Genomic DNA, 14277 nt, shown 5'->3' on the forward strand with positions numbered 1-14277 from the left:
CTTGAGTTGGTGCAGTCAGCGGCAAAGCCAGACTTGAGTGGGCACTGCCCTTTCCTCCTGCTATGGGAGCAGCTGGTGGTGGGCATCATTAAAGGAAGGCTCTTACCAACAAAAAGCATCTTCCTATCAAGCTGCTTGGAATTCCGCCACAACTATCTTAACAGATTTTAGTTCTGCGCTGCTCCCGTCTCCTCTCCCCTACCCCCAATCTGATGTACCCTAAGAGTACTATTTTCCAGCGGCAAATGCCAGGATTAACTGTGACGTTAAATCAAGTCTCATGCATTATTCAGAGTTTACAGCGAAATTCCTGTGTGAGAAATATATGTTTCAAATTTCTCGCCCGAGAAGTCCTGGAGATGTCCCCCACAGTTCCTTTGATAACGGTTTCTCTTTACAAATGATTATTGCACAGTTCTTGCTTTTTGCATCGTGGCCTCAATGAACCCATCCCTGGTTATCAAAGAGCAATTTTCAGATCATTTCCATTGCAGAAAAGAAAGTGATTACCAGAGATAATCTGCTGGAAACACACAGGCTGCAATCAGGCTTAAGACAATAACAAATGGAATCATAAAATGTGGAATCAAAGCTTTGCCTTTAATGTTGGTGATAGGCAGAGAATAAAATGGGTTAAATATTGCAGTTCAGTTGAACTGTTGCAGCTTTTAAATTGTTCACAAGAGTTGTCTGTTCCTCAAATGCTTCCAGCAAGGAAAAACATCACACACTTTTACTATTCTCTGAAGGAAAACAAAAGGCAGTCTTTTCAAAACCTGTGTCTGCAGTTAGAAAAGACTAGAACCAAAACGGTAGTGGGTTTTTTGTGTTGTGAGTTCAAATAGGGTAGACAGAAATGTTGATTCCTAAAGAGTATCCTGAGTAGTATGTTGCAGTAGAAATGAAAGGGAACAGTGTGCCTACACCCACCAACCATTGGTAAAAAGCATGGCATGATCTAGAAAGATGGGGGCAGACTGAGGGGGCAGATGGGGGGGGGTAAGAAACAATTTTTTACACAGTAGGGCCTAAAGGCCAAGCGAATGCAAGAAATAGTCATAGGTTCATCAAGAGTTCTGGACAGAGTTCATAAAAGCTTGTCACGATAAATACGTTAGTCTTTACACTGTCAGAGCTTGTAGCCTGCTGACCACAGCTGGACTTTCATCTGTGTAACTAAGTGTAAGGTTGGGCTCCTGGGCGTGGCCGGGGGAGGGGGCAGCTGTCCGCCCCCGTAATCAAGTAAATAAATAAAAATGCTTAACTAAAAGTAAAAATAATCAGAATATTTGAAGGAGGAGGAAATCTTTTACCCTACCACAGAAAGGATCTGCTCACCTCTCTTGTTCAGCCATGCACCAAAATGGGCAAGAGCACACCAAATTTAGATATATTTGGTGAGATTGCCAAAAGAAAAAATTGAATTGAGGTATTACCCCCCCCCCAAAAAAAATGTTAAGATAGTAGGATATAGATTAATTATGGATGCCATATCAATACTACAGTATTAGCACTGTAGAAAATGTTGGCATAAATAAACTTAGTATTGCAATCGTAAAGTTTAATATATCTGGATAAAGAATTGTAATTAAAATAGGTAGTAAAAATAGAAGACTTGAAACAGCAGTATTTAATTCCTGAAATAATTACAGATTTTTTAAAGATATATCTGAAATTTATTGTTATTTATATGTACTTGTATATGGACCAAGGCTCTTTTTTCTCCAAGATTTGATGCATTTATTTCCATTAGAACTTTCCTGGCATCTATGAAGTCATATGTAGTGCAGAGCTATACAAAGCACTGAAAACTTATCCTGAATACTCATTGCTTGTTTTTTGCCCGCACTTTAAAGCACGTCTAATGGCCAGTGAGAACGTAGTTTCGGTGCCGCTAATCTACTCTGGAATGTGTGGTGTTAAAATGAAGAAGAAAATGCCACGACCAGATGCAGAATTGCCTCAGCTTCACCATTGCGGAGCCACAGCTGCCCCAACACACCTCCTGGATTTGCAGGGTGACTTTCAAATTTAGACATTAAATTCTGGTTGCAACTCTAAAATGTAAATTTCAATGTACTGTATGTAATGGGGGGGGGGGCGACCCTATTGAGCTAAAGTCAATGGCAGCTTTCAGTTTCGTTCTGCAAGTTTAAATTACCTAAACGGTGGTTTCTTCTTATCTTTGGGCTCCCCTGGATCTGTTTATTGAACATTCATCCTGATTTGCTGGCACAAAGCCTACACAGCAGTTTGACCGTGTCCGGGCTTTATTAAGCATTCACTCTGATTTGTTTATGGAGTGCTTATGTGATCCTTCCCGTCTCCCTTTACTTGCATATACCATGTGATTGAAAATTCATATATAAAATAATCTGTTCCCTTATTGCTTGTCCAGAAAATGCTGAAACTGCCTGTAGTTCAGAATTTGGTCCTCTTCGTCCCACCTCGCCTTTGCAATCTGGTCTTTGTTTAATACGTAGTGGGAATGTGCTTTTCAATAAACTGCTTTTGCACCATCAAATGTCTTAGTTTCATTCAAATGTTTAATCACCCACAAAAGCAGTTTATTGCCTCATATTCCCCTCCTGCAAACATTATCCTGTTAATTAATGGGGTAATAAAAAGAAGCAGTAAAATCTACCACATTGCATCATCTTTAATGCCTGATCTTAAACATTCCTACCATGATTGGACTGGGTGAAATCATTGCCTCGCCATCTGGCACCCCCAATATGAAGCTTTCAAAAGGCCCAAAGCAGCTCTTACTTCTCCTGCCAGCCCCCACCTTCCCCCCCCCCCCCGCACAGGCTTCGAATCAGGAAGTTAACAGGCAGCTTTGGGGTGGGATGAGGTTGTAGGTCCACGGACCTACTTCTAACAAAATCCCCCAGCCCCCACTGAAGCGCTATCACTCTTTCTCCGTGCATGTGAATAAAAACACGTTTGGTTTCATGTGTACCCACTGAGGGATGCTGCTGCTGCTGCCACACAGGGCCTCCTGGCATGGGCAGTGAGAGAGAGAGAAGCTTGCTCATCATATGTGACAAGTCCACACCTGCACACCTGCTCAGCGGTGTCCTGTGACAAAGCGTACATCCATATAGAACGGCTGATGGGGATCCTCACTTCAAACACTGTAATTCCTGAACTCTGGGGCAAACTAACCATTACATGCAAATGTGTGTAATGAAGCATTTCTTTTTAATGAAAAGCTGCGCAAGGAAGCTGAAATTTTGAGCAGGAAGGGGTGCTTAACACTTTGCCTGCCAGCCTCTGCAACCAACCCTCATCTCTTGAATTGCCTTCCCCAAAATGAGATATACGTTTATTTGCTGCCTGTTACAATACGTCTCAAAGCAGCATACGAATTAAAATGATAAGACAAAGGGAGAGTGAAAACACAATAATATTGATAAAACAGAACTGAAAATCCAGTGGCAGCATTAGTTAATAAAGTGAAAATGTTTTGAAAAGGTGCTTTTAGAATCCTGCTGTGCTGTTGCAGTTCAAGGTGGAGAGATGTTTGGGCTTAGAGGAGTCACCATACTGTATCCAAATGTCTGTTGCCTCTTTCAGATCCAGATTAAGCTTTTTCTATGGCTGCCACCATGCTGCACAACTCGTGTTATTTGCAAAATGTACTGCACTTAAATATTTGCTCCGTTCTCCGCTGCTTCTTGCTCTTCCAAATCATTAATAGGGATGTCAGCTGAGGATATATCTTCCAATGTTTCATGGTATGGTGGATTATTTTGAGACTGTATTTGAGCTGTTTGTTTTGCTCTAGCAGCAACTGGGCTGGTCTTTTTCATTTAATTGCATTGGTGTTGATTTAAACACTGACTTACAGATATAAGCCACCATGAGAGGACTTTTGCCCTTAGTGGTGAACTAAAAGTATTTATGCATGTAACGAATAAAGTCATTCCATTAACAGAAGGCATGCGCTGTGCTGGTGTGTGTGATTCAGGCTGCATTGGGCCACATGAGCTTCATGGCTGAGTGGGGCTGCAGCTCATTTCCATTACCATGGCAAAGGCAGGTATGCTGCCTTCCCATTGATAAAACCATGCTCAAGGCACCTTACAACAAGAAAGGATTTGCAAAACTACAAACATTGTTAAGTTGTGGGTGAACATATCAGACGACACAGTGATTCTTCAAACAGCTCTTGTTTATTCAGAGGCCAGAACAGAACTGAACTGAAGGGCTCAGTCAGCCTGCTTATATAGAGCTCCAGTACAATGTTACTGTAGCAACTTTCTAAAACTATCCAATCACTGAACGTCACTTTCGATCCTTCATTTGCATACAAACTATCCAATCACTGAACGTCACTTTCGATCCTTCATTTGCATAGCTATCTACAGTATCCCCCTGCTGGCCCAGGGTGAGAACTTCAGTACATAACAAACATAACAAAGTAGTTGTAAACAATAAATAAAACACAGCCAAATCGAACTATTTCCACGTTAATATTGTTACACGCCCCTCCCAATCTCTGAGCGGTGTGAGATTCCAGGGAGTTCCAGGCAGTCTCCCAGGGTCTCTCTTGGCCTAATGTTTCCTGCTATTTTATTCCTTCTTCTTCCTGAATTTCTTGCACCCGTCTCCCACACTTAAATTTAAAATGAAGCAATGTGGAAAGATGCTTTAGTTTGGCAAGTGCTAGTAAAAAGAACTGAAAGGGTAATCCCCATTTGTGCGCTCCGCTTACATGCATGCCCAAAATGGGCAAGGGCAGAAGGAGGGGGCAAAATGGGCCTCGTACGGAACACACGTGTGGATTCCCCGTATCCCATAGAGAAGCCACTGAAAGGATGTGGTTGGTCAAGGGAGCGATGGACTCAAAAAAGTTGAAAACCACTGCCTAACAAACTCATATTTAGCAGACCATTACCAGGCGGGCTCCTGGCTTGTATTTTAACACACTAAATCCTGCATCTGGCACCCAGAAATTGGAAGGCGAGTCCAGGCACCCCACAAAATCATAACAATACCAATAAGAGCAACAAAATAAATTTTCCGGAATCAAGTTTTCCGGAGTCAAAAAAGGATGCTTGGACACGGAGCTATAAATTGTGGCCTGTGCTTGGAAAAAGTGGAAGAAAGGTGTGGATAAGGCCTGTGGGGGGGGCAGGTAAGGCTAAAGGGCACAGGTGCGCAATTACACTCCCCCATCATGCATTCTGTGTGTGCAATACCATGTATGTTCCATGAATCTTTGCACTCCAAAGTATTTCTTGAATTTTCATGAATCCTCCTTATAGGCAAAACATTTATTTATTTAACAGTAGTCCTGCTAATTCCACTTTCTTTCCCTTTCCTTATGTTGTCACTCATTTAATTTGCTGCAATTTCCATGGAGAGAGGGAGAAGGGCATCACTCTGGCTCTCCCCCCCCCCCCGCACGCCTTCCTAGCATTGCACATTTTTTAATAAATTGAACCCAAAACCTCAAGAGCTTTGAATTTGTCAGGAAATTTCCTACCACAGTGTTTGAGTGAGTATGAAATTGCCCCAGAACACATTTCCACCATCCCTGAAATAAATAGTTAGGTTGTGATTCTGAGAAATAGGTTACACTTTTTATTGTAATAGTATCTCAGTACTGTTATGATGAGTGTGAAAAGTGGAGCGCTGCTTCTCTCTCTCTCTCTCTCTCTCTCTCTCTCTCTCTCTCTCACTTCAAAGGGCTCAATGTCTTGGAAAATACACCACACTGATTCTTAATGTGTATTTCAGCCACAGCTGATGCAGGAAGTATAATGTTGTATTAAAACATTTTCCATGATGACAAGAAAGCTGCATTAGAATTATCATTTTTATTCCAACATGCAATAAAACAGTATTTAGATTAGAATCCTGCTGGTGCTCTGAAGCCTAGCAAAATCTTTTTCACTCTTAAGATTTTTTTCCTTCATTTTTCTCTAAACAGCTTACAGTAAGCAACACTTCAGTTCAGCTATCAGGTTTAATTCAGAGAAGGGGCCTTGCCAACAGAACAAAAACCTGCCCCAGTTTGGACAGAAGACCACCAGTAGTCAGAAAGCAAAACAACAGTTTTATCTCCCCATTGCAACAGTTCTCTTAAAACATTTGTGATGTAAATTGATACTTTTACAGACTTTCTGTTCTGCTGTCCCTTACTGCCATACTTTGTACATCCACTGCTTCTCGTGCGCTGGATGAGCAAACTCATTATCCCCGCTCCCTCTGGATATGGATGAGCACCCAGAGATCAACATGGGTACTTGGCTGGGTGGAGATCGGGTTTGATGTATTACAGTATTTTAATATTTTTTTGGAAGCTGCCCAGAGTGGCAAGCCCAGCCCCAGATGGGCGGGGTATAAATAAGTTGTTGTTGTTGTTGTTGTTGCTATTATTATTATGTTGCAAGATTACAAACACCATCTTTTATCAAGAACAAAAAACTGCACCATCTGGCTACCATAGAAGCCAACTCCCTTCATCCCCCACAAAAAATTTAGGGGGCTGCCCCCCAAGCTGATCGGCATTTCCATTCAAATGGTATGGGTGCACCTCATCATGTGAGCGGTTATGAAGAGCAGGGCTTATACGCCCCCACCCCAATATTTTATTCAAGTTGGAACCTCTGCTGGCTCTTATTATTATTTACAATCTGCACTTCCATTAAAATACACACACACACACACACACACACACACACACACACACACACACACACACCATTTCTACAGGGTATTGAGCTGAGGAGCTTCTTTAGACTTGGGGTGCTGGGGCGCAATACAAGCCATCTCTCCTAAAAGTCAGTGATAACAAGAGCCATAAAGCAATACTGTGGGTATTCTGAGTGTATTCACACTGCCACAATACCACCTGTCATTTTTATGGCAGTCTCCAAAGAATGGAGTCTAGTGATATGACCAGGGCATGGATGACAAGGGTGAGGCTGTTCCGGCCAAGTGACAGGACCGCTGCTGGTGTACCAGCTGAAGGGGTTAAGAAAGGGCCAGTGACTGACCACTGCCACCACCTGAACCTCCCAAACTCTGAGCTTGGTCTTTCAGGGAACGTGAGACCTTCAAGGCGACTTGTAAACCCCCATTCAGAGATTCTGGTTTCCCCATCTTGTGTGAATTAAGTTTCAGCTTCCTCGTTCTTGTCCATCCTAGTGCTACCTCCAGAACCATATCTGCTTATTTTCACAGCAGAATTATCATTATTCTTATTTTAAAAATAGGTTGCTCAGGTTTGCTCCACAAAGAGCTGAAACAGCGTTTGAAAGTCATTATAGATCCACAAGGTCCAGAGGGCTGCCGTTACCTTGGGCAGGGAGGTGTTAACCTGGTGAACTTTGGCATATATTTCCAATAATGATCCGCACTGCGGCACATCTGGGAGTCAACCTCTGAACTGCAGAAGCTGAAACAGTTGACTTGACTGATGTGAGATTTCGATGACACTGTTAATTGGGATATAAGCATCCCTATGTGCCAATAGCATTAAAAATCACACACTTTTTTCTACTTGAGTGTGCTTATAGTATCAGTGCTGTTTCTAATTAGGACTGAATTGTGAACTATCCACCAATATTTATAATTTACTTTGCTTCCAATCTTGTGTCTCAAATTTTAAATGAGTCCGCACTCAAAATCTGAAATAGCACATTGGATGTGATGCTATATTTCAAACTTCAGACTCAAAGTCATTCAGACTTGTTGATATCTTCATTCTTTGCAGGGAATGGGAATTAATCACCTATTAAATCTCCTAAACTGTCAACTTTCGGTACTAAATAGCATTATATGTCAGCTATGAAAGTGCTGAGATCAGCATGGGCTCCACCATCTGGGCGAGCTTTAGGAGCCAACTCATTATTTGTGGTCACTTCCACCTTCCCCCAGTCCTCTCGCACAGTGGTTCCCTATTAGCTAACTACTGAGGACCCCCTAATTTTCAAAAGCCAAGCCACGGACCCCCTACTTTTGAAAATTTTGATAACTCTAAGATAGTTACCTCTGCAATGCATTTTTTTTAACAAAATGTGGGGTAGCCCCTAATAAGCAAATGATTTTAGGTGTACTAAAAAAAAAAAACAGACTAAGGCTGAGTGATATATGGTTTTCAACATTGTGATATATCATCAGCTAAACATCACATTATGGGGAGGGGGTGTTATTGGGGTGTTGTGTGTATTTTGTGATTTTGTATTTTGATTTTGTTCTGTGACCGCCCTGAGACCTCTGGGTATATAAATTCTAATACTACTACTACTACTAATAATAATAATATTCTGATAAATAACATTGTCTGAAAGTGGAGATCAGGCATGGGGATGAGGGAATCATAGAATCTTAGAGCTGGAAAGGGACCCCAAGGGGAGCAGCAGCTGCGGGGAACGGATGAGTGGCGGGAGGAGAGGAAGTGGAGTCACCTCCAGCACATGGTTTGAAATGAAAACTGAGAAGCTGGGGTTATAGAATACATAGTGCCTCCCAGGTCAGTACCAGGTGAGATGTTGAGCCTGTCCCTCAGACCAGGACCACAGTCCTCCTTTCATCTCATGTCCAGTTGGGACACATTCAGAAGCAGCAAGAAGCTTCCTCTTGGCTTCTGAGTGTCTCACAACCCAGCAGAAGGTAGCTGAGTAGCTACCCTTCTAGAGGACTGACAGACTGAAGGAAAGGCTCTGAATCTCACCTTGTGATGCTACTCATTTGATACCCTCCCCCAGACACATACAACAATGCTATGGGAAGAGCCATACCTCAGTGACGGAGCATCTGCTTTGCATGCCAAAGGTTCAATCCCCAGCATCTCGAGACTGTTATTGTCATCGTTGTCATCATCCTTGGCATCCGTCTGTCTTGAGAGACAATGGAGTGCACCTCTAGGGGTGAAGTCAAACTACTGGAGAATCTCAACACCAGCTGTGGCTGCAGAGACCAGTCGCTTGTAATTGCTGCCTCCCACATTGTTTATGCTGTGTTTGCAGCACCAAAGTGACCTCCCCAGGGTGCAAACCTGGGCAGTGTGTAAGGAGGTCACCTTAAGAGGAGGTTAAGGGGTGATATGATAGCCATGTTCAAATATATAAAAGGATGTCACATAGAGGAGGGAGAAAGGTTGTTTTCTGCTGCTCCAGAGAAGCGGACACGGAGCAATGGATCCAAACTACAAGAAAGAAGATTCCACCTAAACATTAGGAAGAACTTCCTGACAGTAAGAGCTGTTCGACAGTGGAATTTGCTGCCAAGGAGTGTGGTGGAGTCTCCTTCTTTGGAGGTCTTTAAGCAGAGGCTTGACAACCATATGTCAGGAGTGCTCTGATGGTGTTTCCTGTTTGGCAGGGGGTTGGACTCGATGGCCCTTGTGGTCTCTTCCAACTCTATGATTCTATGAGGTCCTGGGCTGTCCAGATGACAAGACCACCCTGATGTGGTCCAAAGGAAAGGAGAGCAATACATTTGGCACCAGCTTGGCTGAAGGAGTTGCCACAAGGAGGCATACAAGGCGCCATCCAACCATCTTGAGGACTCAACTCCAGATTTGTGTAGGGTTTACTCCTTAGTCTTTTCTTCTCCCAAAGATGTCCTGCAAGTGGAGGTTTAGGGGCAGAGTCTTTCTTCTCCTAGATGGGCTAACTTCCCAGGTGGATGAGCCCCACCTACACCTCACTTCCCTCTAGAAGCACAGGCAGAAACCATGCTATGGATGTAAAGCTGGGAGAGAATCACCTGAAACTCTGGAGAGCTGTTACCGGTCAGTGTAGAAAACACTGGACAAGATGGGCCAATTCAACATAAGGCGGCTTCCTATGTTCCTAAGCTGTGAGAGGACATCTCTTGACATCCTGTCCAGTTTGGTCCTTGATGTCATATATGAAAGCATCCAGTTAATCAAACAGCAGCACAGAGTATTGGTCAGAGCTGGGGCCAAGAGTTGTGAAACTAGAACTAATTTCAAATAAATTTTATAAGCAAGTGCCTTACTTCTGAATTTGGGGCTTAGTTTATTCTGATTCACCCTTGTGGATCCTACCTGTGGAGCCTTTCATGCAGTACACGGCCAAGCCAAACTATTTGCTGCTACAAAGTTTGGTGATGGTAATCAACTTGGAAGACTTTAAAGAGGCGATGGGACACATTCAGTGAGATCAGTCTGTCTGTTCAATAGCTGCTGTGGGAAACGGGATGCTGGGAGAAATGTCCGGGTGTGTGGGGCCCGGAGTTGCCTGAGTACATTGAGTGCGTATGATGGACTTGGGAGTCAAATAATGAGCTGTTAATTTCACAATTGCCCTTTTTTGTCTCTCAGCAAAAACAAAAGGCATGTGGACTGTACATCCAAAGATTTCGGTATTAATTTCTCTTTAGGAAATGTGTGAATTAGACAGTGCGAAAAGTAATTAAAACCAATGATGTGAACTGATATTTTGTCTATGCTGATCATAATAATGTAAATTAACTAGCTCCTGACACAGCACAGCAATCCTTCCTCTGGGGAGCTACGAAACTGCAAATTCAACAATATGACAAGCCCATTTGCATAGAAACTGTAACACATACTGCCTGCTTATGTAATTTCACTCAGAGTGGACTGAATTAAATAACTGGTCTTAAATTGTTTTGATTTAAATCAGTCCATCCTGAGTGGCGTGTATTACGTTACGAGTATGTATGACTGTTTCTGTGCTAATGGATTTAGCATATTGTTGTTGAGATTGCTGTTTTGTGGTTATTCTGGAGGAAGCACAGGCCTGTTTAAAACTTGTTTGGAGAACAGTATGGCAATAAGCCACTTTCTGCATCTGTTAATTTCTGCATCTTTTTGTTTGCTGCTTAGAGAGCATTGCATATGCAGCTTACCTATGATTTTTTAAAACAAGGCATGCTTTGTATTCAGCGTGGACTATGCATACGTAGCCAGTGTTTCTAACATACCAACATCCAATCTTTGAGCCTTGAAAATACCTCAGTAATAAGAGAAGTTAACAGCCATTCTTTTCTGTCAAGTGCTGTTTTCTTGGAGGTAAGCTGCCAGCAGTGGACAAGGACAGAAATGGTTCTGAGTGGCACCAGAGGGGCTTCATGCTCTCTCTCTCTCTCTCTCTCTCTCTCTCTCTCTCTCTCTCTCTCTCTCTCTCTCCCCCCCCCCCCCGCGCTTCTCAGCTTGATAGCAGCAAGGTGTCCTCGGTGGGGCCAGGTCCTATTTCCATCTGGATTGTAGGAGGGCAAGGAACCTCCTTGTGCTACGGAGATGACTGTAGGATACAATTATGAATGGTGAAAAGGAGACTGAAAATTTTATCATTGGGATAATAGGTTGTGGGCCATGTAAGATTAAGCAGGGAGTCAGAAGCAATTGAGGTGGGGAGACTGCACATGCCTGAACTAGAAACAGGGGGAAATGCATTTTCTCATAGACAATGCACACTGGCCAGAGAATGTGACTGTTACCTAGAGAATGTACAAAGGGGACCAAGCTAATTGGCTGGAAAATGCCCAAAATGTAGTTCAGATATGCACATTCTCCAAGGCTTGTTGGAAATTGCGTACAATCTACAGGAATGTGCACAACTCCCACTTCATAGATGAAGTGCACATTCTTCATGAAGCCTGGTGAATCTGCAAAATGGCCAGCTGTCCTGACAATAACAGTTTAACTTAGCATTCCCCCTAATGGCATTAGAGGGGATTGGGCAGCTATTTTGTAAGCCGGCCGTTGGCAGGGGGAAATACTGCCTGAAATAGCAGAGAACTGAAAAGGCATGCTCTGTTCGAGTGTGATACTAATAAGTACCCTTATTTGTTTGACAGTGGAACGGACTCCCTTGGAAGCTGGGGGGCCTCTCCTTCCTTGGAGGTTTCTGGATGGGCATCTCCTATGGGTGCTTTAGCTGAGATCCCAGCATTGCGGGGGGTGGACTAGATGACCCTCATGGGTAACCAGTCAACTGGTTCTATTTTCTTGGACCAGAAGGGGCTTTAGTTTGACGTCAAATGCAATTTCACAGTGCTTAGGCTTCTTATGGAGTTTACACCCTGGAATTTCAACCAAATACAGTGGTACCTCGGGTTAAAAACTTTATTCATTCTGGAGGTCCGTTCTTAACCTGAGACACCACTTTAGCTAATGGGGCCTCCCGCTGCACAATTTCTGTTCTCATCCTGAAGCAAAGTTCTTAACCCGAGGTACTACTTCTAGGTAAGCGGAGTCTGTAACCTGAAGCGTATGTAACCCTAGGTACCACTCAGTGGCGTAGCGTGGGTTGTCAGCACCCGGGGCAAGGCAAGTAATTTGCGCCCCTTAACCCGTGGATTTGCGCCCCCTAACCCTAACCCCCAGATGTTGCGCCCGGTGCGGCCAGCCCCCCTGCACCCCCCCACGCTACGCCCCTGGTGCCACTGTAAGGGTACTTATTAGTTCTACATTGAAATCATGCTATTCTTTGGCTCTCATCCACCTTACTTCACTGTAAGTCTACTGGGTTTTTTTACTGGGTATAGAACACAGCATGTTTCAGGCCTCTAGTTGTGTGAGCTTTTAAGAATAACTTTATTTTATCTATATATCCTTCAAGGTGGTTTTTTTTTTAAAGCATAATCAAAGAAACTGCTATGTATCCTTAAGTGATCATTTGGACATTATTTGGGATGGCATTAGGAGTATAAAATTGCTGGCACAGCAGCGTTTAGAATACAGAACAGCATGTGGCTACTTTGTCTAATATCAACACTCGTAAACTCTTTCAAAGACTCTCTGTGTCAAAGCCTGAAAAGGAGATGAAAGTTTTGTCTAAATTACATAGATGAAATGGTAAAGCGAAGGAATACACAAGCTGTAAAATCTTTCTGATGAATACCAATGATCAAAGACCTGGTGTATTTCTGTACTCCAAAAACACCCAACACAAGCAATTTTAAAATTTATTTATTTATTTATTTATTGCTGGGAGTTCCTTCAAAGTCTTGCAAGTAGTTTCTCATCATGACAATTTTAATGTAAGCAACTCATTCTCAGGCTTTAATGGGATTCACCCTGGTTAAGTTAAAAGTCGCTTGAGAGGCAGTCTAGTGGCTTCTGTTTACACCAATCCATCTCTCCTGGAGCTGGGGCTTCATTTCATAGGGGTAAAAATTGATTAAAGCAAATGCTATTCCATCTGATGTAGCTGTTTCTGCTTCATTTCAGAATAATGTCCCTTTTTGTAAACACACTCTCTGAAGAAGAAAGTAGGAAGTTAGGCAGACTTAATTTTTTTTTAAAAAAACTATTATCAAAGTCAGGAAATAATCCTTCTGCCTATAGAATTAGCAATGAAGCTCTTGACATGATGGCTGGTTGGCTGCAGAACAGACGAGTCTCTGTTCATGGTGAACTTGCATCATCTTTGACTTGATGTGGGGATTTTTTTTCAGTGTTTCATCATTAGTGAGTCTTCATACATGCATCTCATTGCTTGAATGTGCAAACCTCTCCGATGTGTTAACAAACCAGAGAAGGAAAGGCATTCAACAGCTTCTCAGGTGTTGCACAGCAATGTGGCCATAGAATTTATCCTATTTCACCCTCTGAATATCTCATTTCCAAAGGAAACCTGAACCCCGAGTCAGCACCTGGACCCCTGGAATCTTGCACTGCTCAGAGACTGGGGTGGGGGGCAACAATCAGAGCCGTAAAAGGGTTTTTGCACACATATCCTTGTCTGGTTGGGGGCAGGGCTGCAAGGTGTGCAATTCAACAACCTGATTGTTTGGGAGATGAAATCAACCAGTAAGCAGAGACATGAAAAGAAACATAGAACAAAAACTGCCATTTACAATAAATAAATCTTTTTAGCAATGTTTTGTCATCACATTAATTCTGAAGGATCAACAATTTCTTTCTTGCAATTCCTGCCCTCCCCCAATGGAGCCTTATTTATACAACACTGTCAGCATTACAGAGCTATATAAACACTTTCCCTCCTTATATTGCCTGTATCACTTTATTTCCTTTAGCTGAAATCACCTTAATAAAATATATTTTTAAAAAGATTGGTCCCTGCCCCAAAGTGCTTACTTACGAAGAGCACGCATAAAGATTCAAAAGCTGACAGCCAGGATTTTCTGTTGACTGACAAGAAGCAAGCAAAGGCCTGGCAGGGATGGAAGGTGGCCGGCGGAAGCGGAATCTTTCCAGGGGGGCAGAGCTGGTGTTTGTTGCCTTTCAAAGGATGCATTTGGGACTACAGATGTCTTGGACCACAGCGGCTGTTTTTGGGTTCCCAAATCACCTCAGGAGAA

The sequence above is a fragment of the Podarcis bocagei genome, assembly GCF_964188305.1.
Source record: "Podarcis bocagei genome assembly, chromosome: 4".
Taxonomy (NCBI): Eukaryota; Metazoa; Chordata; class Lepidosauria; order Squamata; family Lacertidae; genus Podarcis; species Podarcis bocagei.